General features: G+C 38.0%; 1 protein-coding gene and 1 pseudogene across 3 annotated transcripts in view; one reads left to right on the forward strand and one right to left on the reverse strand.

The window, feature by feature from the left end:
• The window catches only part of Ppfibp1 (PPFIB scaffold protein 1), a 234,677-nt gene that overhangs the window by 167,338 nt on the left and 40,152 nt on the right, over positions 1–27,187 (reverse strand). The window contains exon 2 of one of the 3 annotated variants that reach the window (XM_078015003.1): positions 533–614. The exons of 1 other annotated variant lie outside the window; for it this stretch is intronic. The gene's annotated coding sequence lies outside the window, so the exon portion shown is untranslated. Of the gene's footprint in view, positions 1–532; positions 620–27,187 lie in introns of all 3 variants that reach the window. One more of the 3 variants, XM_078015001.1, reaches the window with a different exon arrangement.
• LOC101960970 (acidic leucine-rich nuclear phosphoprotein 32 family member E pseudogene) lies at positions 10,297–11,048 on the forward strand (annotated as a pseudogene).

A 27,187-nucleotide genomic window follows, 5' to 3' on the forward strand; every position in this document is an offset into this window, starting at 1 on the left:
CTGTCATGAGGATAAGGTCAGAATGTCAAAGCACCTATCAAATATTTAGAAAAAGTATTTGCAGAATGAATATTGACTTGAATTAATCAATGCCTATCTCTTGGTGGAATCTCAATAAACTGCAATTATGACCATTAAAAGGAATAAGCGTCTGTGAAAACTACCATCTCATTTTCTCAGCCTATCAGGTCATTAATGGGCCAAAAATTCTCAGTGGCTTAAATGAGGCACTGAAATTGTCTGAGGTTCAGAGCATTAAAGAACGTAAGAACAAAGAGGCTCGTGCCTTTAATATGCTACCAGGTCTGCATTTTCTTTATCAGTGCCAAATAAAGATTTGTTCACTGGGTGCCACAACAAGTCCAAACCCTACAGTCAGCTTTAAAATTTTAAAGTTCTAAAACAGACAGGTAGGCCATACAATTTCAAGATAAAATGAGCAGACTGACTAGAGCCAAGTACCGTTACTGCTGCGAAGAAATTTACACTCTGGAGATGTCAGATATGAATGGTGAGGAGTGAGTTTACTTACATTTTTAAAAAACAGGTTTAATACTGACTTTTTTCAGCTCTTCAAATCTCGCACGTCCTTAGCAAACTGATCCATACAAGTTCTGTACTGAAAAAAAATAAATAAAAAATGGCAAATCAAAACTAATTCCAAATTATAACACACCAGGAAGAAAAAAAAAAGTATAGATGGCTATTATTGAACAAACCAAGTAACACAGGTATAATTCAAAACAAGAAAATATGTATTAAGGACTGACCTCTATCTACCCATCCTCTCCCTTCCTCTTCCTTCTCCCCATCCAGCATCCCTGCTCTTTCTCCTTCCTTCTCTTCCTTCCTTCTCTTCCTTCTTTCTCTTCCTTCTTTAGTTATTGAACAGCTTCAATTGTTCTTTGAAAACTGATATTCTGCTAAAACCATCATCAAGTTACCTAGCATATGGCACATACTCTACGACTATCTGTTGAGTAAATTAATCATGTTTTTAGAATAGTCATCCCATGGAATCTGCAAGGGATTGGTTCCAGGATCCCCTCAGATACCAAACTCCAAGGATGCTCCAGTTCCTATGTAAAATGTCACAGTATATGTGTAGAATCTGTGTACACCTTTCCAAATACTTAGGTCACCTTCAGATTACCTACAACACCTAATATAATGTAAATGCCATGTAAATAGTAGTTAAGAGTGAAAGGAAGGCAAGGAAACCCAGACAGAAGGCAAGAAATGAAAGAGAAGAGATACACACAAGAGGTTTGGGGATCAGGACTTTTAAGGAGCAGGCTCAGGGATTAGAGCCAGAGGGGTCCTAATTTGGGTAGTTAAGGGTGGGGTTGGTATGAGGGAGTGGTGAGGCTTTCTCAGAAATGACCTTGGGCAGGAAAGCAAAATTTTTCTTAAAATGGCTGCTGTCGCTTAAGATGGCCATCCAGATGCTAAGCAAGGACCTTACAAAGAGAATAATGACAAGGAAAAAAGTCTGCACATGTTCACTACAGATGCAACTCTTCTTCCTGAATATTTTTAATGTACAGTTGGTTGAATTTGCAATTTGGAAACCACAGGTATAAAAAGTCAAGTACATTTAGTTGTTAAGCTAAAAAAAAAAAAAGAAAAAAAGAAATGTTTGCAATTCATTTATTATTTTGTCTTCCAAGAAAAATAGTACAAAGGCAATGCACAGAAACAAATATACTGTTTTTCAGAAATACATTTCTGATTCCCTTATCTCTTAAATAACTCATGTAGGGAAAAAAAATCCCCGCATTAGTGTATACGGGCACATATATCCCTATGATGATATAGTAACAAGATAATTTGGTGGAAAAGAATATTTAAGAACAGTAAATGTTCCTTTTTAGGTGCTTACTCTTCAAAATTCTTGTAACTACCTCCATCCAAATAAGAAAGTAAGGTTTCTTCAAGTTAAATACAAGAGATAATGCACACATGCATTTTCTTAAAGAACAAGGGCCAGTCCTAGATAATGTTATGACACAAGAATGTGTCTGCTTCCTTCTGCTAAGGGATAGAATAGAGGATCCAATGACCCCAGATTTTGAATCCAGCAGGGAAACAAAAGGGTCAGATCCAAGGCTGCAACAACATAATGGATATCCTTCCAACAACATTCCCTTCCCTTCCCTTCCCCTCCTTTCTCCCTTCTCTCGCTCTCTCTCTCTACCCCCACCAAAAAAAAAGAATTTCAAAAGAGAAGCAGGTAGGCTGGGTCTGTAGTTCAGTTGTAAAGCGCTTGCCTCACATGTGTGGGGCACTGGGTTTGATCCTCAGCACCACATAAGAATAAATAAAGACACTGTGTGTGTTCATCCACAAACAAAAAAATAATTTTAAGAGAGAGAGAGAGAGAGAGAGTGCGTGTGTGTGTGTGTGTGTGTGTGTGTGTGTGTGAGATAGAGAGAGAGAGAGAGAGAGAGAGAGAGGGAGGGAGGGAGAGAGAGGGAGAGAGAGGGAAGCAGGTGCTTAAAATGCTTTGCTGACAACAGAATTTTAGTCATGAATTGGGGTGTGAACCATCTTGAAGGAATTTCTTCCATCATATCAGGTAAGCATCTGTCCATTTTTCCCTCTCTTAAAGCTGGTTTCATATATAGTCTAGGCATACACACCAATCCAAACAAATTCTAAGTGATTAATGGTGTCTACTTAGGCAAGCCTGATTAAGACTAAATTATGCTCCAAAATGCTTCCATTAATGAACAGCTTTCAAAGTGAGCTTCTAGGAATCTCAATATATAAATGTTTCTGAGAACAGAAGCAGAAGCCAGTGATATGTGGGTAGAGCAATTTCACTTTGATTAATCATTTAGTTGGAGAAGTGGTTTCTTGAGTTGCTTATGAAAGGGTTGAAATAATTAATGTAACCAAATATTCATTATCAAGAAAACCTAGTGCAGAAAATTGAGTTCACAACATGGCTGGCTGAAACACACAGAATCCAATCATCATCTCAACTTTTATGGGAAAATGTGACTTCCAGCTTGGACCCCAAGCACAGGTCAGTCAGAGGTTGAGCAGACAGGAGCTAAGCTCTCACTTCCTTTCTGAAAACCCTCTTCATCTCTTGGCTGGAAGAAGCAGAGAAGGAAGAACTACACTTCTATGAGGACTGAGTCAATGGTGAGAGGGTGAGTTTAGAGTAGAAGAGCCTGTGAATGTGCCAGAATGGTGCTATGATTTGGATGTGGTCTGTCTGCACCAAAACTCATGTAATAGTTTGGTCCCCAATGTAATGGTATCGAAAGGTGGTGGGGCCTCTAAAAGGTGAGGCCTAGTGTGAGGTAACTAGGTCATGAGTGTCCTCAAGAAGGGATAAATGCTGGTCTCTGGAAGTAGATTAGTTCTTAAAAAGCGTAAACTAATTTTTAGAAGAGTTGGCTGTTATAAAAAAGAATGAGCCTGGCCCATTCCCTTCCTTTGCTTCCTCTCCCACCAAGTGACGGACCAACCAATCTCTCCCCATCCCTTCTCTCCCCTATATATCACAAGCTTTCACCATGTAATGTCTTTGGCCATGAGGCCCTCGTCAAATGCTAATGCCATTATCATGTTCTTAGGCTTTCAAAACTGTGAGCCAAATTAAAGCTCTTTTCCTTATAATTTAACCAGTTTTGAGTATTTTGTTATAACACACAAAACAGATTCAGATAAATAAGGCAGCAGGGAGCTCTGGCAGGGAACAAGACACAACAGATGTCTGTCAATCACTCACTTCCTAGGCCCTACCCGATTGCCCATTAGTCTCTTTGCTGAACATATGTCAAGGTTCTTGGATAGAAATGTCAATGGAAAAAACCTATAGAGTACATTAAAGAGAAGAAAAGAGTACACCTATGTTCTGTAAGAAGTGTTGCCAGAACTTGCTCCAGAGGAATTGACACCAAGAGACACTGAGTTTATTCAATTCCTCCCTCAGCACAGAGTTCCAATTATTTAGCCCAACTGAGATAGAATACATAAAAACATTTATAAACATGAACCATTAAAATTTTTAGTTGTGATCACAGGCCTTGTTTAAGTAAGTCAAAGATGTTCTTTGTTTTACAGTTTTGATCGAATGCAAGAGGCTTTAGTCATTTCCTCAAAAACAGACCTAAGCTATAAATACTAACTAACCAACACACGAAGCCACTCACAAAAAGGCTCACTGACAAGTTTAATTTAAAAACAAGAGTGCATTATTAAACTGAAAAGTAAGCCATTTAAAAACCCAAACCCAAGCAAACAACATTCCTAGAAGAAAAATCCTTAATGTAAAGACAAGTACTTACAAATAGCTTTTTATATGACTCACAAATCTTTCCTATACAGAATTACAAGAGAAAAAAAAATACAGTCTATATTTGTGTCCACTGAATAAAACAAACCCTTAACATCCTTCCCACAATCTCAGGTTTTGAGTTCCAAGAAAACCCTCCAAACCGTGAAATAAGTGACACCTATACATCCCTTTAAGATGAAGAACACATTATTACTATTTCTTATTTCTAAAACTCTTTGATATTCTAAAGCATGACCATTGTAACTAGGAGGAAGATGCCAAACAATCATTAGGAAAGTTACTGTTTATTATAATACTGTCACAGTCCATGCTCCAAAACTAAGTAGAACCCAAAGTCTCCTCTTAGATATAACCTAAGTGTCTAAAGCATAGATCTGTAAGACAAGCACAGCTCACCACCTGTTTTTCTATGTTTTGATGGAACCAGGGATTGAACCCAGGGATGCTCTACCATTGAAATATATCCCTTGCCCTTTTTAGTCTTTATTTTGAGACAGTCTCAATCAATTGCCCACACTGGCCTCCAACTTGAGATCCCCCCTGCCTCAGCCTTCAGTGTCACTCCAGTGTCACATTTTTCTCTTATAATTCTGTATAGGAAAGATTTGTTGAGTCATATAAAAAGCTATTTGTAAGTACTTGTCTTTACACCAAGGATTTTTCTTCTATGAATAATAGGTGTGTACCACAGCAAATGGCCCATTATATTCTTTATTGCCATACGTAATCAAAGAATCAGGCTATGACCAAAATGTCTATCTTCTTGATGAGTCAGTCATCTCCAGGTAGTTCAGGCTCTTCGGTCAGCATTCAGGATGAAATCTACCTGAAGGACCCTAAGTCTTCCAGATGTATTTCCATTCAGTCTCATCCTCTGTGGAGTTTCCATCTGGGAAAAGCTTGAAGTGGCATCAACAGAAATCACAAAAAGACTGTTTATGGGCTGGCTAAGAGCTCTATCCAGTCACAACTGTCCGTCGCATGTTCAGGAAGAAGTCCCCTTGCTGAATCATTTCCATCACTTCCTCAAGTTCTCAAGGATTTCTGGAGGAAATGTGTCACATAAATGTGAACTAGTACCCCTTTGTACTAAAAGACAGGTTTTGATGTGGTTCCAAATAAAAAGGAGAAATATACTACTATCTTCATCACTAATTTGTGCACAGACAGAAATGGTCTCAACCCTCTTTTTAATCAGGCTAGTATCTACCTGGTTTTCAGTGACTGCAGAATAAAAGCCAAATCCTTGAGTTTGAACTCCTTTCCTGCTTTTCCAACTTAACTCTTTCTGATTTGGGGTGATTCATATACCTAGGATGGCTGCTTTTCTTCAGCATATCACACCTACTCCTCCTTCTGAGGCCACACTCACTCTGTCATCTTTGTTAAACATTCTATTTCCTCTTCTATCAACATCACATTCAGTGTACAAGCTAAATAATGTGATCAATGATGTGGGATGTAATATGTATTTCCTGACCCCTGATTCTAACAATCCAGCAGGGAAACCAGTAACAAAAGAGACAAAACTATAGCTGGATGTGAAAGATTCAAAATGCTACAGGTCCCTGACAAGCAAATCTATAAAGACTAGATAGGCCATCACTGAATTGGACCTTGAAGGAAGAGGAGCGGTTGAACTGAAAGTTATAGGGGTAACACACAGAAACACAAATTTTGAAAACAGATTGGAGTCCAAAATCTCAGTGTCCTTTCATTGGAATAGGGTTTGTAGAAGGTAAGATCAAATATCTTGGTGCCTAACCATGTTCAAAATCATATTTGTAGCCAATTCTTAAGTCTTGCCCACATCATGAAATTTTTCATGTTATGTCCTAATACAGTCTTCCTCTGTTCTCACTGCTAACAGCAATTACTCTTCCCACCACCCATTCATTCAGGGAATTAATCACCCATGACTTTCACTCTTCAAATATTCTGAAAGTATATTTTGCTTTCTTAATAAGACTTTTGTTATCAAATAAAATATCCTTTCAAACAGATGCTTGGTCTTTGACAACTACTGCCAGTTGAAATGTGAAACAAATTTAAGTCACAAGCTGCTGAGGGCCATTACCAAGTAGGAATGACGCATCGAAATTTCCTTGCCAAGCGTACCCCATGCTGCTTAGAGGACATTCGATGGGACATTGCATGCATGCTTTAATAAGGTGACCTTGCTCAAGGACCAAGGCGGATCCGGGTTTAGAGCTGATCAGGTTTGAGGAAGTAACCGGATCCTTGAGTTTAAGGAGTTGCCAGTTTAAGATAATGGGTTTTAGGGAAGTTAGAGGTTGAAGATTATTGCTGGGATTAGGGTGTTCCTGCTGCTTGTTCCCGTTGAGTTCTCATGAGATTAAAATGAGATTTGGAGATAGCCTCATGGAGGAGGTGAATTGTGCGGGCAGATGCAGAACGCGATTGCCCCTGGACCTGTGTGGAGGCGGTGTGAGAGCGGGAATGAAGAATTGCTGTTTGAACCTACAAAGGTGTGTGGTGGCTCGTGATTCTGGTGCCAAGCCGAGACATTGGCCTTGGCAACAAGCTTGGGGTCTGCAGCTAGTTACATGTGGCCCAGCCAAAGAAACATCTGTATTCCAACACAGCACTGTTTTCTGCCTACCCAGTAACTCCTAGAAACAGACTTACAGCTTGGTTTGTTTATTTATTTATTTTTTTATGTGTGGGATAGTCAGAAAAAAACTAATGGTCAGAGCTATTGATGAAACTGAAAATCAAGTTGAGCGGCACAAGGAAGCTACGGCCATTAGCCAAAAATAAACAAATAAACAGACATTAAAGAGCAGAAAAAATTATATGCTATTGTAGTATATTTGCAACCTGAGGATGAATGAAGGGCCTGGGATTCATCACTCATGCTTTTAAAGGATTTATGTGTATTTTTTCACAATACCAGTATAAATACAAGCTGAATTAATAATCTGATAATCTCATATTTCAAAGTCCTCAGTGAACTCACCTTCCATGACAAAATACAAGTCAACACAGGCAATTTCTCTTAAGGTTCCAAAAGTGCAGGATTTGCCATGCTTACTGATTTATTACAAAGCCCACATGTTTCTAAATTAGAATGTTGCTTTGTAATCATATTTGAAGTGTTTAGTAATGGTTTATTTTCTTTGCCAATATTGGCAAATCATTTTGAATTTTACACAGAAAGATTCTAACAATTCTAAAGATTGTAAGCAATTAGGAACTCAAAAGTTGCTACTCTTTGAAAGTTTTGACTTAATTAACTGAAATGACTAAAGTTTTCTATAAAGTTTTATATTAAAGTAAACATACACATAGGGATGGGGTTGTGGCTCAGAGGTAGAGCACTCACCTAGCATGTATTCTTAAGTCTTGCCCAAATCATGAAACCTTTTCATATTATGTCCTAATATAGTATTCCTCTGCTCTTGCTGCTAACAGCAATTACTCTTCCCACCATCAGGCACTGGGTTCAATCCTCAGCACCATATAAAAATAAAATGAAGGAACTGTATCCACCTATAACTAAAAATAAATGAATAAATATTAAAAAAATTCAAAAATAAACACACACGGTTCATTTCTATATGGTGTAGTATGTGGAGGGTGGGGAATTAATATGGTTCAGATTCTTAGCTTATCATCTTTTGTGGCAAATATTTTTAAACTTTATATGAAAACATATACAAAACTTACATAATAATGTATTAAAACAATATGAAAAATATTATGAACAAAACTTACTAATAATGTATTAAAATTGATGTGAAAAATATCATTGACTATAATGTAAAAATTATGTAACACGACCAAACATAGTGGCGGGGGAAGACAGTGAGCCACCCCATGCCAGGGTAGCAAGACCTGCAGATCTCCGAGAGTGGTAGAGGATCCCATCCAGCTGCTCTCTACAGAAATCACCAGCACTGTGACCCCACATGGGGCTCCAGGCCTCAGCGTTCCAGCAGGACACCCTGCGCTGGAGCAGGCTCAAAGCCCAAAGTTCCAGTCCACACAAGATTCGGTGAGCCTTAGCAGAATCATCTATCAACGCATCTGCAGATTGCCATGTCTTCGCACTGCTCCCACACAAGTGACTCAGCTGCTGCCTACCCTCAGCACAAAGCCATCACCCGGTTCCCCCCACCTAGCCAGGCTCCCTCCACCTCACCAGACACCCCGGTGCTGAAAGCACACCCCTGCCACCTTGACTCAACAGTCTCACCATTTAGCTGGGGGAAATTTCCAGATCGGATCTCCAGCAGCCAAGTACCAGGTTTCCAACCTTCCCCCCTCCCCAGGGGTGGTAACCCAACACAGTAGTTGCCCAACATAGTTGTGCAATGTGACCAGGAGCCGCCCACAGGAGCCCTGGGTGAGAGTTTCCTCAATTGGGAACTGCTAGGGGACAGGGAAAGACCCGGAACTGGGAATTCTCCAGGCAAGAGAGAGAGATGGACTGGGGATGTGGCTCAAGTGGTAGTGCGCTTGCCCGGCATGCGCTGGGGGCTGGGTTCCATCCTCATCACCACATAACAATAAAATAAAGATGTTGTGTCCACCGAAAACTAAAAATTAAATATTAAAAAATTAATCTATCTCTCTCTCTCTCTCTCTCTCTCTCTCTCTCTCTCTCTCTCTCTCTCTTTCTCTCTCTCTCTCAAAAAGAGAGGAGAGTGAGATAGTACGGGATGCTCCCATCATACCAGCGAGAGGTCCCAAAAAGAGACCCGTGAGGTGCAGTCTTTCTCCAGGGGATGAGTGGGTGCCACCCCAGCATCCAGGCGCCCCGCACCAGGACCAGACTTTCCACTCTGGTTACCTCCACCATCCAGAGGACAGAGACACCAGCTTACAAAAGACGATGCCTCCTACTGGATGAGAAGAGAAGCAGGAAAGATACGGATCTCTAAAGCTAGCTACAACCCTGGATTCTTCCTTTAAGTTTTTCGTTTGTTGGTTTGTTTGTGGTTGGTTGGTTGGTTGGTTTTTTCTCCTCTACCCCTCCATCCTACGGCCCTCACATCCCCAACATATGTGAAACCAAGAACTTTGCATGAAATAGGACTTTGAGGACTGAGTCATCTGAATGATATAATATAGAGGTATCATACATGCTCTTTTTTTTCTTTTCCTTTTTATTCTTTCATTTCTTTCCCCCTCCAAATCTTACTGTTTTAACATCCTGTATTTTTCTAAATACATATGTGTGTTTGTTTTATGTACTCTACTGTCTTACCACCTACTTGCCTACCCTAAATTTATATCCTGTCTAGTCTCTTGCTACTAACCCTCTTCACTAGATTTCTCCTTCATACTTCCTAAGATACATTGACTCTATATCCTCACATCCTACCTCCTCAGCATATGGTCCTAAGCCCCACCCCCAGGTTATTGTCCACTGTCAGAAACATTTTTAAAAAACTACTGATTATATTTTAGATAATAATTGAATTCAACATTTCTGTACATCAAGACAAAACTGTGAATGCCTTAATAACAACAAACTGTTCATAGGTGGTATATTGTTGATATTGAGATCTGTAAACATTGTCCTTCCCCACAAAGGAGAGGTCTTGGAACCCTACAAGAGCACTACAAACCTATACAGTAAAAACAATAACAATCTAGAACCACGGAGCTGAAAAGGAAGACACAAGAGCAACATGAAAAGACAAGGGAAGGTCTCTGAGCAGCCATTGAAGGGAAAGGAACTGCTGGTGTGTGTGTGTGCACAGGTGTGTGGACAAGGAGGTGGGGGCACCCAAGTTAGAGTCCCAATTCCTTGGAATCCATTTGCTATTCTTTTCTTTCTGCACCACATCTATCTGGTGGTAGTGGGCATTTAAATTTGTGTTTCTTTTCATTCATTTCCAAATCATTTTAAAATTTTAGGGTTGGGGGGGTAGTGGGAAGAGCAGGAAAGGGGAAAGGAGGAGAGTAGGAACAGAAGAGGAGGGGGAGGACATGGAGATGAAGAAGAGTTAAGGAACCGAGCCCCGGAGGAGGTGACACACTTAGTTCTTGATAATTGCCTGTGTGTCAATGGGGAAATTGAAGGCCTGAATGACACTTTTAAAGAACTAGAGTTTCTGAGTATGGCTAATGTGGAATTAGATTCACTGGCCCAACTTCCCAGCTTAAACAAACTTCGAAAGTTGGAACTTAGTGACACTATAATTTCTGGAGGCTTGGAAGTCCTGGCAGAAAAATGTCCAAATCTTACCTACCTCAATCTGAGTAGAAACAAAATCAAAGATCTTATTTAGTACAGTAGAAGCTCTGCAAAATCTTAAAAATTTGAAAAGTCTTGACTTGTTTAACGGTGAGATCACAAATCTGGAAGATTACAGAGAAAGTATTTTTGAATTGCTGCAACAAATCACATACTTAGATGGATTTGATCAGGAGGAGAATGGAGCACCTAACTCGGAAGAGGAGGAGGATAAGGATGGAGATGAAGATGATGGAGATGAAGAGGAAGATGAAGCTGGTCCACCTGAAGGATACGAGGAAGAGGAGAAGGATGATGAGGAGGAGGATAAAGATGAAGCAGGGTCAGAAATGGGAGAGGGAGAAGAAGAAGTGGGCCTTTCTTACTTGATGAAAGAAAAAATTCAGGATGAAGAAGGGGAAGAAGATGAGGAAGAGGAAGAAGAAGGTCTCCAGGGGGAGAAGAGGAAACAAGATGCTAAAGATGATGGAGAGGAAGAAGATGACTAGATCATTCTAAGATCAGATTCCCCAGCATTCCTGGGTGTGCAATAGTGATCACATCTTTGTTTTTTCATGTACGATAGCTATCACTACAGAAGATAATGTGTAACTTTTTATAGAAAAGTGTGGTTTTACTATTTTTGCCTTCTCATTCCAGTTAAGATTTACTAGTCTGTTAATGATCATATTGTATGTAGAGAAAAAATTTCATTGACACTCCCCCCATTAAGACATTCTCTAGCAATTATATTTAGAAGCTTATTTTTTCTAATTCAAACTCAAGTTCATTGTATTAGTAATTTTTAGTCTGTAATTAAAACATGGTTGCTTTTACACAGGTGAAGTTTGGTGCATTTCATTCATAAGATTTTAAAGTTATTTATAAATTAACTGAAATTACAGTCATCTAAAATATGAAATGACAGTAGTCTCTTGAATAAGTTGATTATTATTATTATTATTATTATTATTTAGAGATGATCCAGGGATCTTTATTTTGAAGGCATTGACTTTTTTTAAATAGCTCAAAATATTTGGGTGGTTTTTTTTGTCACATGAATTAAGTTGGAAAAGTAGAAGCAGAATAGTAAAGGTTCTATTCAGTAATATAGTTTATGGATTTGGGGGACATTCTAGTCAGTAATACAATTCATGGATTTTCTGGTGATTGATAAGATTTTATTTTTGAAGGAAAAATTGCCTATACTAAGTAAGACACGCAGGTGAGCCCTCTCTTTAGGCTGCAGATCATGACATGCCAATGGATGTTTATTTCGTTTTGTTTTAGGTGTGCATTTTCTCATCAATTTCTTTATGATCACCTTCCCTTCTTATTGACTCCCCTCTCTCTATCCCAAAAGAAAGCTGGGAATTTCTGGATACCCAAAAAACCTTTAGTCTTATACCTTAACCACCTTTTCAGATCTCTCTGGGTTTTAAACAGAGTGGAAGAAATTGAGAATTTTCTGAGATACAAATATTGTTATTGATACAATTTTAGGCAGCAAGCTCTAAGACCATATAAGTAGGATGAAGAAAGTAAAGAAGCAGGGGAGGGTTTTTGGATTAGCATCAATGTTCATAGCCTGTTGATAATTAATGAGACATTTAAATCAATTTTTAAGTTGGCATCCCCAAATTATTTGGATACAAACCCTACACAGTATTTATAATTTTTCTGATTAGAACCTTTAGTTGTTCCTATAGTTTTAAAGCATTACCAGATGTAGCATTTAATTGGAATATTATAGGCAGTTGGAAAAATATTTGGGATTAAATATTAAAATTAAGACTTATTGTCAATTGAATGTCCATTAAAATAGAATAATATTTGGGATAAGTATGAGTGAGTGCTTACTTACATGGTTACTAAATAAAATATAACGAGTACACAAGTACATCTCTGTTTTTGTCATGGAGGCTCCATGTTCAAGATAACTGCTTTGTTCATATTGACTATCTTAAAATTTTTTCTTTGTTTTGAATATTTGTAAGGTTTTAAAAGTTAGTGTCAGTAAACTAATTGAAGCTATTCTTCTACTGGGACACATTTAAATTACTGAGTGTAGTACTGATGCTGCTTGGTTTTTTTTAGTTTAAAATGTATGACTTGGCATTTTAAAGGTTATTTGTGGAGAAACTAAAACAGTTGCACAACTGACTGAAATAAAACATTTGGAATAAATTTAGTAGGGGGATCAGAAAGTACAAAAGATTAACATTTTTTCTCCTAATTTTTAACAATTGATATGCCCTATATCTCTAAGAATTGTCATTACATACAATGTACAGATTATAAAAAACTTATTTTTAAAATGAAATCTGTATATTAACTTTCTTATCAATCATCTTATTGTGCAATCAAAATTAGAGTTCTTTGGTTTGAAAACAACACATAGTGAACCTCCAGATAACTTTTAAGAACTTATTTAGCTTTGTGGGTGGTATTTTCATGCAAATAAATAAGGGGGATTTTATATTTTGTAGAAGTTTGGGATCCTATTTTAATGCTCTTTGTATTGCAGTATGTATATAGTGTGTTAAGTTCTTTAAGAATCTCTCTGTAGGGCTGGGGATGTGGCTCAAGCGGTAGCGCGCTTGCCTGGCATGCGTGCGGCCCGGGTTCGATCCTCAGCACAACATACAAACAAAGATGTTGTATCCACGAAAAACCAAAAAGTAAATACTAAAAATTTCTTTAAAAAAAAAAAGAATCTTTCTGTAAACGGTGAGGTTAATACTTTTGTGCAACTATTTTTTTTTAATAAAGCCATGACAGTGTTAAAAACAAATCAAAAAGCAGCACTCATGATCATTCTTTTATTGTTTCTAACTATTCCCTATTTTTCCTGTGACTGCTGAAACTTAAATTTTTGAAACAAAATTGCTTCAAATAAATTGAAGATTTGTTATAATGATTAAAAAAAAAAGAAAAGGGAAGAAAGTGTCCCAAACAAATGAAGACACCACATCACTAGAATCATTGGCAGCTACAGCAGAAGGAATGACAGAGAAGGAGATTAGGATATACATCGTTAAAATGTTCTGGGAACTCAAGGAAGATATAAGAGAGCAAATACAGGCAGTGAAAGATCACTTCAACAAGGAGCTACATAAACAAATACAGGAAGCAAAAGCTCTCCTTAAAAGGAAGATAGAAGTCCTAAAATAAAACCAAACAGATATCCTTGAAATGAAAAAATTAATAAACCAAATTAAAAGCCCAAATGAAAGCATCACTAACAGAGTAGACCACTTGGAAGACAGGACATCAGACAATGAAGACAAAATATATCATCTTGAAAAAAATGTAGACCACACAGTAATAATGGTAAGAAACCACGAGCAGAGCATTCAAGAAATATGGAATACCATAAAAAGACCAAAAATATTAAGAGTTATTGGGTATAGAGGAAGACATAGAGGTCCAAGCCAAAGGAATGAACAATCTATTCAATGAAACAATATCAGAAAACTTTCCAAACATGAAGAATGAATTGGAAATCCAATTTCAAAAAGCCTACAAGAATCCGAGTATACAAAATCACAACAGATCCACATCAAGGCACATTACACTGAAAATGCCCAACATACAGAATAAGGAGAGAATTTTAAAACCCATAAGAGAAAGGAACCAGATTACATATAAAGAAAAACCAATCAGGATAACGGCAGATTTTTCAACACAGACCCTGAAAGCTAGAAGATCCTGGGACAACATATATCAAGCTCTGAAAGAAAATGGGTGCCAACCAAGAATCTTGAATCCAGCAAAATTAAGCTTTAGATTTGAAGATGAAATAAAAACCTTCCACAATAAACAAAAGTTAAAAGAATTTATAGTTAGAAAACCGGCACTACAAAACATCCTTGGAAAAACATTCCACGAAGAGGACACAAAAAACAACAATGAAAATTAGCAGAGGGAGGTAGCACCCTAAAGGAAAAACTAATCAATGAAGAAAATCAAGTCAAGTTAAATAACAAAAATAAACATGGCTGGGAATACAAACCATGTCTCAATAATAACCCTGAATATTAATGGCTTAAACTCACCAGTCAAAAGACATAGAATAGCAGATTGGATTAAAAAAAAAAAAAAAAGACCCAACAATATGCTACCTCCAAGAGACTCATCTCATAGGAAAAGACATCCACAGACTGAAGGTGAAGGGTTATGAAAAATCATACCACTCACATAGATTGCGGAAGCAAGCAGGGGTTTCCGTCCTCATATCAAATAAAGTAGACTTCAAGCCAAAGTTAATCAAAAGGGATAAATATGGACATTACATACTGCTCAAGGGAACCATACACCAACAAGACATATCATAAATATATATTCCCCAAACAATGGTGCAGCTATGTTCATCAAACAAATTCTTCTCAAATTCAAGAGTCAAACTGATCACAACACAATAATCCTGGGTGACTTTAACACACCTCTCCCACCACTGGATAGATCTTCCAAACAAAAGTTGAATAAAGACTCTATAGAACTCAATAATACAATCAATAACTTAGGCTTAACTGACATATATAGAATATTTCAACCTGCATCAAGCAGATACACTTTCTTCTCAGCAGCACATGGATCCTTCTCTAAAATAGACCATATACTATGCCACAAAGCAACTCTTAACAAATACAAAAAAGTAGAGATACTACCATGTATTTTATCAGATAATGGAATGAAATTGGAAATCAATGACAAAATAAAAAATAAAAATTACTCTAACACCTGAAGACTGAACAATATCCTACTGAATAAACAATAGACATCAAAGAGGAGATTAAAAAATTCTTAGAGCTAAATGTGAACATAGACACAACATATGAAATCTCTTAGCTACACTAATGAAGAGAAGGAGAGAGAGAACTCAAATTACCAGCACACAAGATGAAAAAGGTAATATCACAACAAACACTACATAAATACAGAGGATAATTAGAAATTATTTTGAAAACATATACTTCAATAAAATAGCATATGACTTGCCAAGACTGAATCAGGAAGATATATACAATTTAAACAAACCAAAATCAAGTGATGAAATAGAAGATGCCATCAGAAGCCTACCAACCAAGAAAAGCCCAGGACCGGACGGTTACACAGCCAAGTTCTACAAGACATTTAAAGAAGAACTACAATCAATACTCTTCAATTCATTTCAAGTATAGAAAAAGAGACAGCACTTCCAAACTCATTCTATGAGGCCAATATTACCCTGATTCCAAAACCAGGCAAAGACATCAAAGAAAGAAAACTTTAGACTACTATCGCTTATGAACACAGATTCTCAAAAATTCTCAATAAAATTCTAACAAATCAAATACAAAAACATATCAAAAAGATCGGTACACCATGATCAAGTGGGATTCATCCCAGGTATGCAAGGTTGGTTCAACATACAGAAATCAATAAATGTAATTCACTACAGCAATAGACTCAAAGAATAATATGATCATCTCAATAGACACAGAAAAAGCATTTGACAAAACACAGCACCCCTTCATGTTCAAAACACTAGAAAAACTAGGAATAACAGGAACAGTCTCAACATTATAAAGGCTATCTACACTAAGGCCCAGGCCAACATCATTCTAAATAGAGATAAATTGAAGGTATTCCCTCTAAAAACTGGAACAAGTTAGGGATGACCTCTTTCACCACTTCTATTTAACATAATCCTTTAAACACTGGACAGAACAATAAGACAGACAAAAGAAATTAAAGGGATACGTATAGGAAAACACAATTTAAATTAGCACTATTTGCTGACAATATGATTCTATCACTAGAAGACCCAAAAAGCTCCACCAGAAAAATTCTAGAACTAGTAAACTAATTCAGCAAAGCAGCAGGTTATAAAATCTTTGTTTGTATGTGGTGCTGAGGATCGAACCCGGGCCGCACGCATGCCAGGCGAGCGCACTACCGCTTGAGCCACATCCCCAGCCCAATAAAATCAACACCCATAAATCAAAGGCATTTCTGTATATCAGTGACAAATCCTCTGAAACAGAAATGAGGAAAACTACACCATTCACAATAACCTCAAAAGAAAAAAAAAAAAAAGATACTTCGGAATCAACTTAACAAAAGAGGTAAAAGATCTATATAATGAAAACTACAGAACTCTACAGAATGAAATCAAAGAAGAGCTTAGAAGATGGAAAGATCTACCTCACTCTTGGCTAGGCAGAATTAATATTATCAAAATGAACATACTACCAAAAGCACTATACAGATTTAATGCAATTCCGATCAAAATCCCAATGGCATTCCTCATAGAAATAGAAAAAGCAATCGTGAAATTCATCTGGAAAAATAAGAGACCCAGAATAGCTAAAGCAATCCTTAGGAGGAAGAATGAAGCAGGTGGCACCACTATACCAGATCTTAAATAATACTATAGAGCAACAGTAACAAAAACAGCATGGTATTAGCACCAAAACAGACTGGTAGACCAATGGTACAGAATAGAGGACACAGAGACTAACCCACAAAATTACAATTATCTTATTTTTAGACAAAAGTGCCAAAAAACATGCACTGGAGAAAAGATAGCATCTTCAACAAATGGTGCTGGGAAAACTAGAAATCCATGTACAACAAAATGAAATTAAACCCCTATCTCTCACCATGCACAAAACTCAATTCAAAATGGATCAAGGACTTAAGAATACAACGAGAGACCAGGCATCTAATAGAAGAAAAAGTAGGCCCTAATCTCCAGCATGTGGGATTAGCCCCTAACTTTCTTAATAAGACTCCTATAGCACAAGAATTAAAACCAAGAATCAATAAATGTGATAAGCTGAAACTAAAAAGTTTCTTCTCAGCAAAAGAAACAATCTGTGAGGTGAATAGACAGCCTACATCTTTCTTTTTTTTTTTAAGAGAGAGAATTTATTTAAATATTTATTTTTTTAGTTTTCGATGGACACAATACCTTTATTTTATTTGATGTGGTGCTGAGGATCAAACCCAGTGCCCCTCGAATGCCAGGCGAGCGTGCTACCGCTTGAGCCACATGCCCAGCCCGACAGCCTACATCTTGGGAGCAAATTTTTACCCCCCACACATCAGATAGAGCACTAATCTCTAGGGTATATAAAGAACTCAAAAAGCTAAATACCAAAAACACAAATAACCCAATCAATAAATGGGCCAAGGACATAAACAGACACTTCTCAGAAGAGGACACACAATCAATCAACAAATATTTGAAAAAATGCTCATCATCTCTAGCAATCAGAGAAATGCAAATCAAAACTACCCAAAGATACCATCTCACTCCAGTCAGAATGACAGCTATTATGAAGAAAAACAACAATAAGTGTTGGAGAGGATGTGGGGAAAAAGGTACACTAATACATTGCTGGGACTGCAAATTGGTACAGCCACTATTGAAAGCAGTATGGAGATTCCTTGGAAATCTGGGAATGGAACCACCCAGCTATCCCTCTCCTAGGACTATACCCAAGGACTTAAAAACGGCATACTACAGGGACACAGCTATATCAATGTTTATAGCAGCAGAATTCATAATAGCTAAACTGTGGAGCCAACCTAGATGCCCTTCAGTGGATGAATGGATAAAAATAAAAAAAAAAAAAGCATGGCATTTATACACAATGGAATTTTACTGAGCAATAAGAGAGAATAAAATCATGGCATGTGCAGCTAAATGGATGGCACTGGAGAGGATAATGCTAAGTGAAGTTAGCCAATCCCACCCCCAAAAAAATGCTGAATGTTTTCTCTGATATAAGAAGGCTGATTCATAGTGGGGTGGGGAGGGAGAGAGTGGGAAGGGAGAGCATGGGAGGAAGAGATGAATTCTAGATGGGAAGAGGGGTGGGAGGGAAAAGGAGGGGGCAGGGGATTAACAAGGATGGTAGAATGTGATAGACATCATTATCCATGCATGAAGACATGAATTGATGTGAACACACTTTATACACAAACAGAGGTATGAAAAATTTGTTCTATATGTGTAACAATAATTGTAATGCATTCTGCTGCCATGTATTTTTAAAAAATGACATAACAATATACTTATGCAGATTTCAATTAAGATTGGGGCAAGACCTTCAGTGTAGATGCTTTTATTATTTGCATATTTGGAGCATTAGTGTAGTTGGGTAAAAATCAGAGATTTCCCATATGTAGCAAAATGAAGTTAAACCCTAGAATCTCTCCATGCACAAAGCTCAATTCAACATGAATCAAGGACCTAGGAATTAAACCAGAGACCCTGTACCTAATAGAAGAAAAAGTAGACCCAAATCTTCATCATGTCAGATTAGGCCCCGACTTCCTTAACAAGACTCCTAAAGCACAAGAAACAAAATTAAAAATCAATAAACGGGATGGATTCAAACTCAAAAGCTTCTTCTCAGCAAAAGAAACAATCACTCAAGTGAAGACAGAGCCTATTTTACAGAAGCAAATTTTTACAACATGCACATCAGATAGAGCACTAATCTCCAGTATACATAAAGAACTAAAAAAACTTAACACCAAAAAACAAACAAACCAATCAATAAATGAGCTAAGGAAATGAACGGATACTTCTCAGAAGATGATATACAATCAATCAACAAATATATGAAAAAATGTTCATCATCTCCAGCAATCAGAGTAATACAAATCAAAACTACTCTAAGATTTCATCTCTCTCCAGTCAGAATGACAGCTCAAGAATACAAGCAACAATAATTGTTAGCAAGGATGTGGGGGAAAAAACACACTCATACATTACTGGTGGGACTGCAAATTGGTACATCCAATCTAGAAAGTAGTATAGAGATTCCATTAAAAACTTGGAATGGAATCACCATTTGACCCAGATATCCCACTCCTCGGTCTATACCCAACACAGAATAGACTTAGAAACTGCAACACAGTCACATTAATGTTTATAGCAATACAATTCATAATAGCCAAACTGTGGAACCAACCTAGATGCACTTCAATATATGAATGGATAAAGAAACTGTGGTGTATACACACTGCTGAGAGCCACGGCCGAGTCTGTATGGCCCCTGGCATTTTGCCAACAGTATTGGTTGACAGGCGAGGCATTACTATCCGCCTCGGCCTCTACTTTTGAGTTCTCACGCTACTTTGGAGTTCTATCACCAGAGGGCATAATTCAACCAACAGCTCCTCCTATGGAGACAGCTGAGTGGCCCTCAACCCCCGTAGTTGATAGATGGGATCCTGAGACAGGACCTCAAAGATTAGCATGCCCTGTACTTGAGCAGGCAGGAGGGCAGCGAATTCACCGTGCTTTAGATTTCAAAACAGTGAAGCAGTTAAAGGAGGCTATAACAACCTATGGTCCTCAAGCACCCTTCACTGTAAGCATGGAAGAATCCATTACCAACTTGGACATGACGCCAGCAGATTGGGCTAGTATGTGTAAATCTGTGCTAAATGGAGGACAATATTTGTTATGGAAGGTTGCCAATGAGGAATTTTACATGGAGACGGCTAGGCGAAATGCAGCAGCCGGTTACCCTCAAAGAAATCTAGATATGTTGTTAGGAAAAGGACCTTATGAGGGTCAACGGCAACAAATTGAATATGATCCTGCTATATATGCACAAATTGCTGCAGATGCAGTTAGGGCATGGAAGACTTTACAAGGACATGGAGATTTACAAGGTCAATTATCTAAGGTAATACAGGGAGCTAATGAACCTTACGCTGAATTTGTAGAGATAGGCTTATTCAAACAGCTACCAGAGTTTTTGGGGACACAGACAAGCAATGCCATTAATTAAACAACTGGCTTATGAGAAAGCAAATTGTTGGTGCAGAGAGGTCATTAGACCATGGAAACATGGAGATTTAAACACATATATTAAATTATGTAGAGACAATAATGAACAAGGGCAAGTCTTGGCAGCTGCAGTACAACAGGCTTTAGATGCCAGGCCAAAAACATACTATAATTGTGAACAAACAGAATATTTTAAAAGGAATTGCCCCCATAGGGGGAGGGTTTAACAAAGCTAGGTATCAAAGGAGTAGAATACCGGGTATTTGCCCATGATGCCATAGAGGGAGACATTGGGCTAATGAATGCCGTTCTCAAACCACCATAGAGGGTACTGCGTTATCAAAAAACGGACAAGCACCAGGTGTTTACCCACGATATCGTGGAGAAAGGCATTGGGCTGCATTGCCAAAAAACGGACAGGGGGGCCCAATGCTCCGGGGCCCACGAAGACAAATATACGGGGCACTGGAGGAACCCAGAAACACCATGGAGGAACCCAGCAACACAATCAGGGTAGTGCCTAGGACATATTATCCATCAGATCTCTCATTAGACAAACCAGAGGGAGCAGAGGGTTGGACATCTGCACCTCCACCAGAGCAGTACTAACTCCAGAGATGGGAGTTCAGATCATTCCCACAGGAGTAAAATGACCTCTTCCCCAAAGAACAGTAGGCTTATTGTTAGGACGCAGTTCTTCTACTCTAAAAGGACTTATAATAAGTCCCGGGGTAATTGATCCCGATTATGAAGGTGAAATAAAAATTATACTAGTTCTCCAAAGGGTATATTAGTAATTTCACCAGGAGATAGAATAGCACAGTTATTAATAATACCCAGCCTACATGATAAATTTTCCAGTAGTAGTATAGAAAGAGATTCCAGGGGATTAGGCTCCACAGGTATAGATTGGGCTATGCTGTCTTTAAATTTAGATTCTCACCCCATACTAAAACTAAATATTCAAGGACATGAATTTAATGGGCTATTGGATACAGGTGCAGACCTTAGCATCATATCTCGTCAAGAATGGCCAAAACTTTGGCCGTTACAACAAGCCACTCAAACGCTTCGAGGCCTAGGAGTGGCAACTAATCCTCATAGAAGTGCAATGGTATTAGATTGGAAGGATCCAGAAGGATGTGAGGGACCTATACAGCCACATGTATTGGATCATCTTCCTATAAATTTATGGGGACGAGATGTCCTAGATCAATTAGGTTTGACATTAACAAACAACATCAATCCAAGTGCGCCCACTATTAGGGCTAGACAAGGTTTCAGGAAAGAAAAAAGATTAGGAGAACAAGGTATAGCAATACCAATTCAAATAGATCAAGGAATAAATGGACATGGACTGGGTTTTCAGAAGGGGTCACTGAGGCAATAAAAATTACTTGGAAATCAGATAGACCAGTATGGGATAGATATGAATGGAAAGTACTCCCTCAAGGGATGGCTAACAGCCCAACTATGTGTCAAATTTATGTTAACAAAGCAATCCAGCCACTTAGAAATCAAAATCCTGAACTACAAATATTTCACTACATGGATGATGTACTGTTAGCACACAAAGATAAAAACACATTGCTGGAATGTTATGCCACACTTACAAATTTATTAAAAAATTATAATCTAGAGATAGCAATAGATAAAGTACAATTAAATTTTCCAATTAATTATTTAGGAGTTCTATTATCCTCAACCATGGTCCGTCCACCAAAAATTCAAATACGAGTAGATCAACTCAAATCACTTAACGACTTTCAAAAGTTATTAGGAGACATAAATTGGATAAGGCTTTATCTAGCCATACCAACAGGAGAGTTGGGACCTTTATTTGATATCCTAAAAGGTCCATCAGATCCAAATTCACCCCGAATTTTAAAGCCTGAAGCAAGAAAGGCATTAAAAATCATTGAAACATTTATGGAAAATATGCATTTGGATAGAATTGATATAAGTTTGCCTTTATAATTTATTGTAATACCAACAAAAAATATTCCTATAGGAGTATTTTGGCAAGAAGGTCCATTATTGTGGATACATTTATCTTATTCACCTAACACTATTCTTACTAGGTATCCTGAGGCTGTAGGACAATTAATACTTAAAGGAATAAAAGCAACAAAGGGAGTGTTTGGGATTTCTCCCAATATAATTATTACTCCATATACTATGGATCAAATTGATGAGTTAGCTAATGAGTTAAATACTTGGGCAATAATCATGTGTAAATCTAATGTTTCATTTGATAATCACTTACCATCTAATCCTTTGTTGTCTTTTTGGTCTTCGCATCCTGTAGTTTTTCCAAAAATGACAAGAAAAACCCCTATCATGAATGCTCCAAATGTATTCACTGATGGGTCAAATAATGGTACAGCAGCAATAGTTACCCCTGATCAAACTTTTACATTTTTAGTACCCAAACAATCAGCTCAAAAGGTAAAGCTTAATGCAGTTTTACAAGCTTTTGTGATGTTTAAAGATTCTGTATTTAATTTATTTTCTGATAGTCAGTATATAGTTAATGCTACAGTATCCCTTGAAGATGCTGGTAGGATTTCCCCTTCCTCTACTGTTTTCTCTTTGTTTTCCACTATACAAAGTCTAATCTGGGACAGAAAAGATCCATTCTTTATAGGACATATCAGAGCACATACAGGATTGCCTGGAGCCCTTAGTTTGGGCAACGATTTAGCAGATAAAACTACACATGACATACATATTTTTTCTACTGTAGAAGAAGCTACAAATTTTCATAAAAGGTTCCATGTCAATGCTAATACTTTACAAAAGCGTTTTAAAATAACTAAGGAACAAGCTAGACAAATAACAAAACAATGTCAAAATTGTGTGATCTTTTTACCACAAGTTAATCTTGGAGTCAATCCTAGAAGACTGATACCTAACCATATTTGGCAGATGGACGTTACACACTTGCCAGAATTTGGAAAATTAAAATATTTGCATGTTACAGTTGATACTTCTTCCGGATTTTTGATGGGCTCCCTTCATGCCGGAGAAAAAACTAAAGATGTTATAGCTCATTGCTTACAAAATTTTGCCACTGTGGGCATTCCAAAACAGTTAAAAACAGATAATGGTCCAAGTTATGCTTCTACCTCTTTTAAACAATTTTGCTCATCATTTGGCATTACTCATATAACAGGAATCCCATACAATCCTCAGGGACAAGGCATAGTTGAGAGAGCTCATCAAACTATTAAAATGTACTTATTAAAGCAAAAAGAGGGAATTGGAAAGGGGTATATATCCCCCAAAGATAAACTTATTTTTTTACTCTAAACTTTTTAAATTTGGATTCATGAGGGCTTAGTGCTGCAGAAAGGCATATGTGTCCAAAAAATGTACGTAAGCCTAAGGTACTTTGGAAGGATATTCTAACAGGACAATGGAAAGGTCCTGACCCAGTGATTGTCTGGAGTCGGGGTTCTGTTTGTGTGTTTCCAAAGGGAGAACAATAGCCGATGTGGATTCCAGAGAGACTAACCAAAGCGATTTCTACAGACCAAAAAGAAGATGATTTGACTCAAATCCATAAAAGTTGATATCCAGAGCTCCAGCTTGGCTATTCTTACATCTGCGACAGTGATTAACCAGAATGCTTTATTCAATATCTATTTTATTATTGCCTTTTCCCACATCATAAAGTTCTATTTTATTTTTTGAGCTCATACAGACCTAGGTTAATGTTTTTCTGATCGGTTTTATTTTTTGACTATGGAGTTTTAAACATTGCAATGGAGATTTCACCTGTGTAAGCTACAAGGCCTTTACTATTGTCTTATGTGTTGTACGTTTGTGTGCACACTTGTTTTGTGTTGTATGTCTGTATGTGCATATATCCATAGATCATATATGAGAAGCGCTCATGAAAAAATGGATCCAAATATTTTTTTTTATTCAGGTGATTTTAATGGTTTAATTTAAATTGGGTAAACAGCTGTTGAGGATTGTTTTAATATGTGAACAAATAAGGAGGTTAACAGATCTGTTTGTTTACTTTCACCTTTCCTTTTCATTATATTTAATAATTCTGTTCAGGATAATGTAAATTGTTCAGAAAATTGTTTTCTTAGTACCTGTTGGAATGTTACATATTTTTTTTTTAGCATCATTGCCAGAATTCCTATCTTCATCCCACTGCCGGTGAAGACAAAGATAAAACCAAACTACAGTTTCTTCAATAGTTATCACAACAAACTGTATAAACTGATGCATCAATGAATAATAACTCAACAAGTAATGCTCAATCAAGGAGTTGATTTACTTTGGGAAGAAATGGACATATTGATGGATTCCTCTGCTTTGAACTGCTTGCACAACTTGCCTGGACTATGTATCACTTGTATGCATTGTGAACTATCTGTTGGTGCAGCGAATTGTGGTACTGCTGGAGTATCTTTGCTGATGGTGTCACTGGTGGTACAATTTTTCAAAGAAGCCCTCAATTGGCTTAGTGTAGTGGCATTTTGCATCCTCCTCCCTTCTACTAGTGATAGTCTAAAATTTGGGGACCAACAGAGGTGAGGCAAAGAACCTCACCCTCCCCTCCCCGACTGGCACCAAGGCCAAATTTGTGGGCCAACAGAGGTGAGCCAAAAAACCTCACCCCCCCACTGGTGCAAAGGCCTATCCACAAGTATGGCTCTATCTGGACCGGTAGTCAGTGACGGGTATGATCCAATTGCAGTGGTACCAACCTAAGACAAGAGGCTGACGCCTAGAGGTCAGCTCATCCAATGACAGGTAAGGACCATATGTTGTATTGGACAACCTAACAGGCACGGTCCCTAAGCCACATTGCTTGTTGTTTAATTAAACAGAAGCAGGGAGATGCTGAGAGCCATGGCCGAGTCTGAATGGCCCCTGGCATTTTGCCAACAGTATTGGTTGACAGGTGAGGCATTACTATCCGCCTCGGCCGCTACTTTTGAGTTCTCGAGCTACTTTGGAGTTTTTGTGGGGATTCCTGGGAATTCCCCGAGAGTTCCCATTGGTTGGGGAAGTGCAGGAGGAGGGATTTCAGGAGGAGATATTTCCGGTGGCTGGTTCCTGGACAAGTGGCGTGGCATTCGGGAGGAGTTGCTGGGTTTGATCCCCAGCACCACATAAATTAAAAAAATAAAGATATTGTGTCCAACTACAACTAAAAAATTATATTTAAAAAATAAAATATGTATTTTGTACCTACCATTGGGCTACATGCTACAGGGATATAAAATTAATAATAAGGCACAGATCTTTGGGGGGGGTTTATTGTCCATTAGGAGATAAAAGAGGTTTGTTTATTTTTATCTTTTTATTTTGGGAGAGGGCTCCTCGAGATTTAACCCAGAGGCACTTTACCACTGAGCCCACATCCCCAGCCCTTTTTTATATTTTATTTAGAGACAGGGTCTTGCTAAGTTGCTTAGGGCCTCGATAAGTTGCTGAGGCTGTCCTTGAACTTGCAATCCTCCTGCTTCAACCTCCAGAGCCACTGGGGTTACAGGCTTCTGCCACCATGCCCAGCTAAAAGAGGCTTATTAATGATCTGCAATATAATGTAACATGTAGCACAAAAAACTTCATGAATTCTAATCTGTTGAATTTAGGGGGGAAGAGGAGGAAATTCAATGGTCTTCTGTTTAATTATTAATAACATGAAACATCTGAGACAGGAAGGATAACAACATGGTAGGTGTCACATAAAATGGCCAGATGAAATGCTAGACAAACAGGGGAAATGACTTAAAGTTAAGGGTAGTTATGGGAGGTATTTAAGAAAGAATGATGGATATGAAGAAAATCTGAACAATGTGTAGAATTTCATCAGGCTAAAGGAAGAGTTGAAAGAAGAAGAGAATTCCAGGCAAAGGAATCAGAAATACAAGGGCCAAAGCAAAGCATGTTCAGGAGATGGCAGTGGATCCACTTGGCTGATGGGATGGGGCGAGTGAGACAGAGACTAGAAGACTTCACCTGGCAAGACCTTGAAGACACTTGATAAAAGGTGGTAACGAGGGGGGCCTAGACTGCTGAGTATTCAGAGCCCTTATGTATTCAGAGCCCTTAATCAACTAAAGAGAGTTTGATTTTGCAGAAAGTAGGGAGAATCAGAGACCACCTGTATTATTTAGAAGACAAAGGCCTAGGAAGGAAGATATGGATACCAGCTGTGTTTTGAAGGAAAACACAGTCGCTCCATGACTGAAATGGAAGAGATAAAGAAAACTCAAGGATGGATCCAGAGTTTGAAAACTAAATGTCTGAAGCAGGGAGGAGGAAAATGGGGCTGCTAACAGAAATAAAATCAGCCGGAGAAAGGGGATCAGGAGAAAGGTACAGAATGAATTCCACCTCAACAGGCGGAGTTTGAAGTTCCAGCAGAATGCCACAGGGGAACATCAAAATCAACACAAACACAGGGAGAAGGCCATTGAGAAAGTCTTTAAGAAGTACAGTGTTTGAGGTATAGCACAGTGAGCTACCGAAAGCAGGTGGCAAAGCAGGGTTCAGAGGAAAATTCTAGTTGGTGCTATGACAGAATCTGAAGAAAGCAAGAGCTTCAGAGAAGTTATAAAGACCAAAGCAGATTGCAGGGATAGGAGTGAAGAAGAACAGGTACAGGCAACAAATGAACACGCTGTCTACTAAATACAATCAGCCAGATGAGAAAAGATGAGATGCTGGGGCATAGGAAAGGGCACTGAAGAAGAGGTAGTACTTATTTCAGTAGTAAATAAGACATCCTGAATGTTTTTAAACAGAAAAACGCGGGGAGAGAAGACTTTAAACATCTGAGACAGGAAGGATAACAGACAACACAAAGAAATAGTGATAAATAAAAATAGAG

The sequence above is a fragment of the Ictidomys tridecemlineatus genome, chromosome 6, assembly GCF_052094955.1.
Source record: "Ictidomys tridecemlineatus isolate mIctTri1 chromosome 6, mIctTri1.hap1, whole genome shotgun sequence".
NCBI classification, from domain to species: domain Eukaryota; kingdom Metazoa; phylum Chordata; class Mammalia; order Rodentia; family Sciuridae; genus Ictidomys; species Ictidomys tridecemlineatus.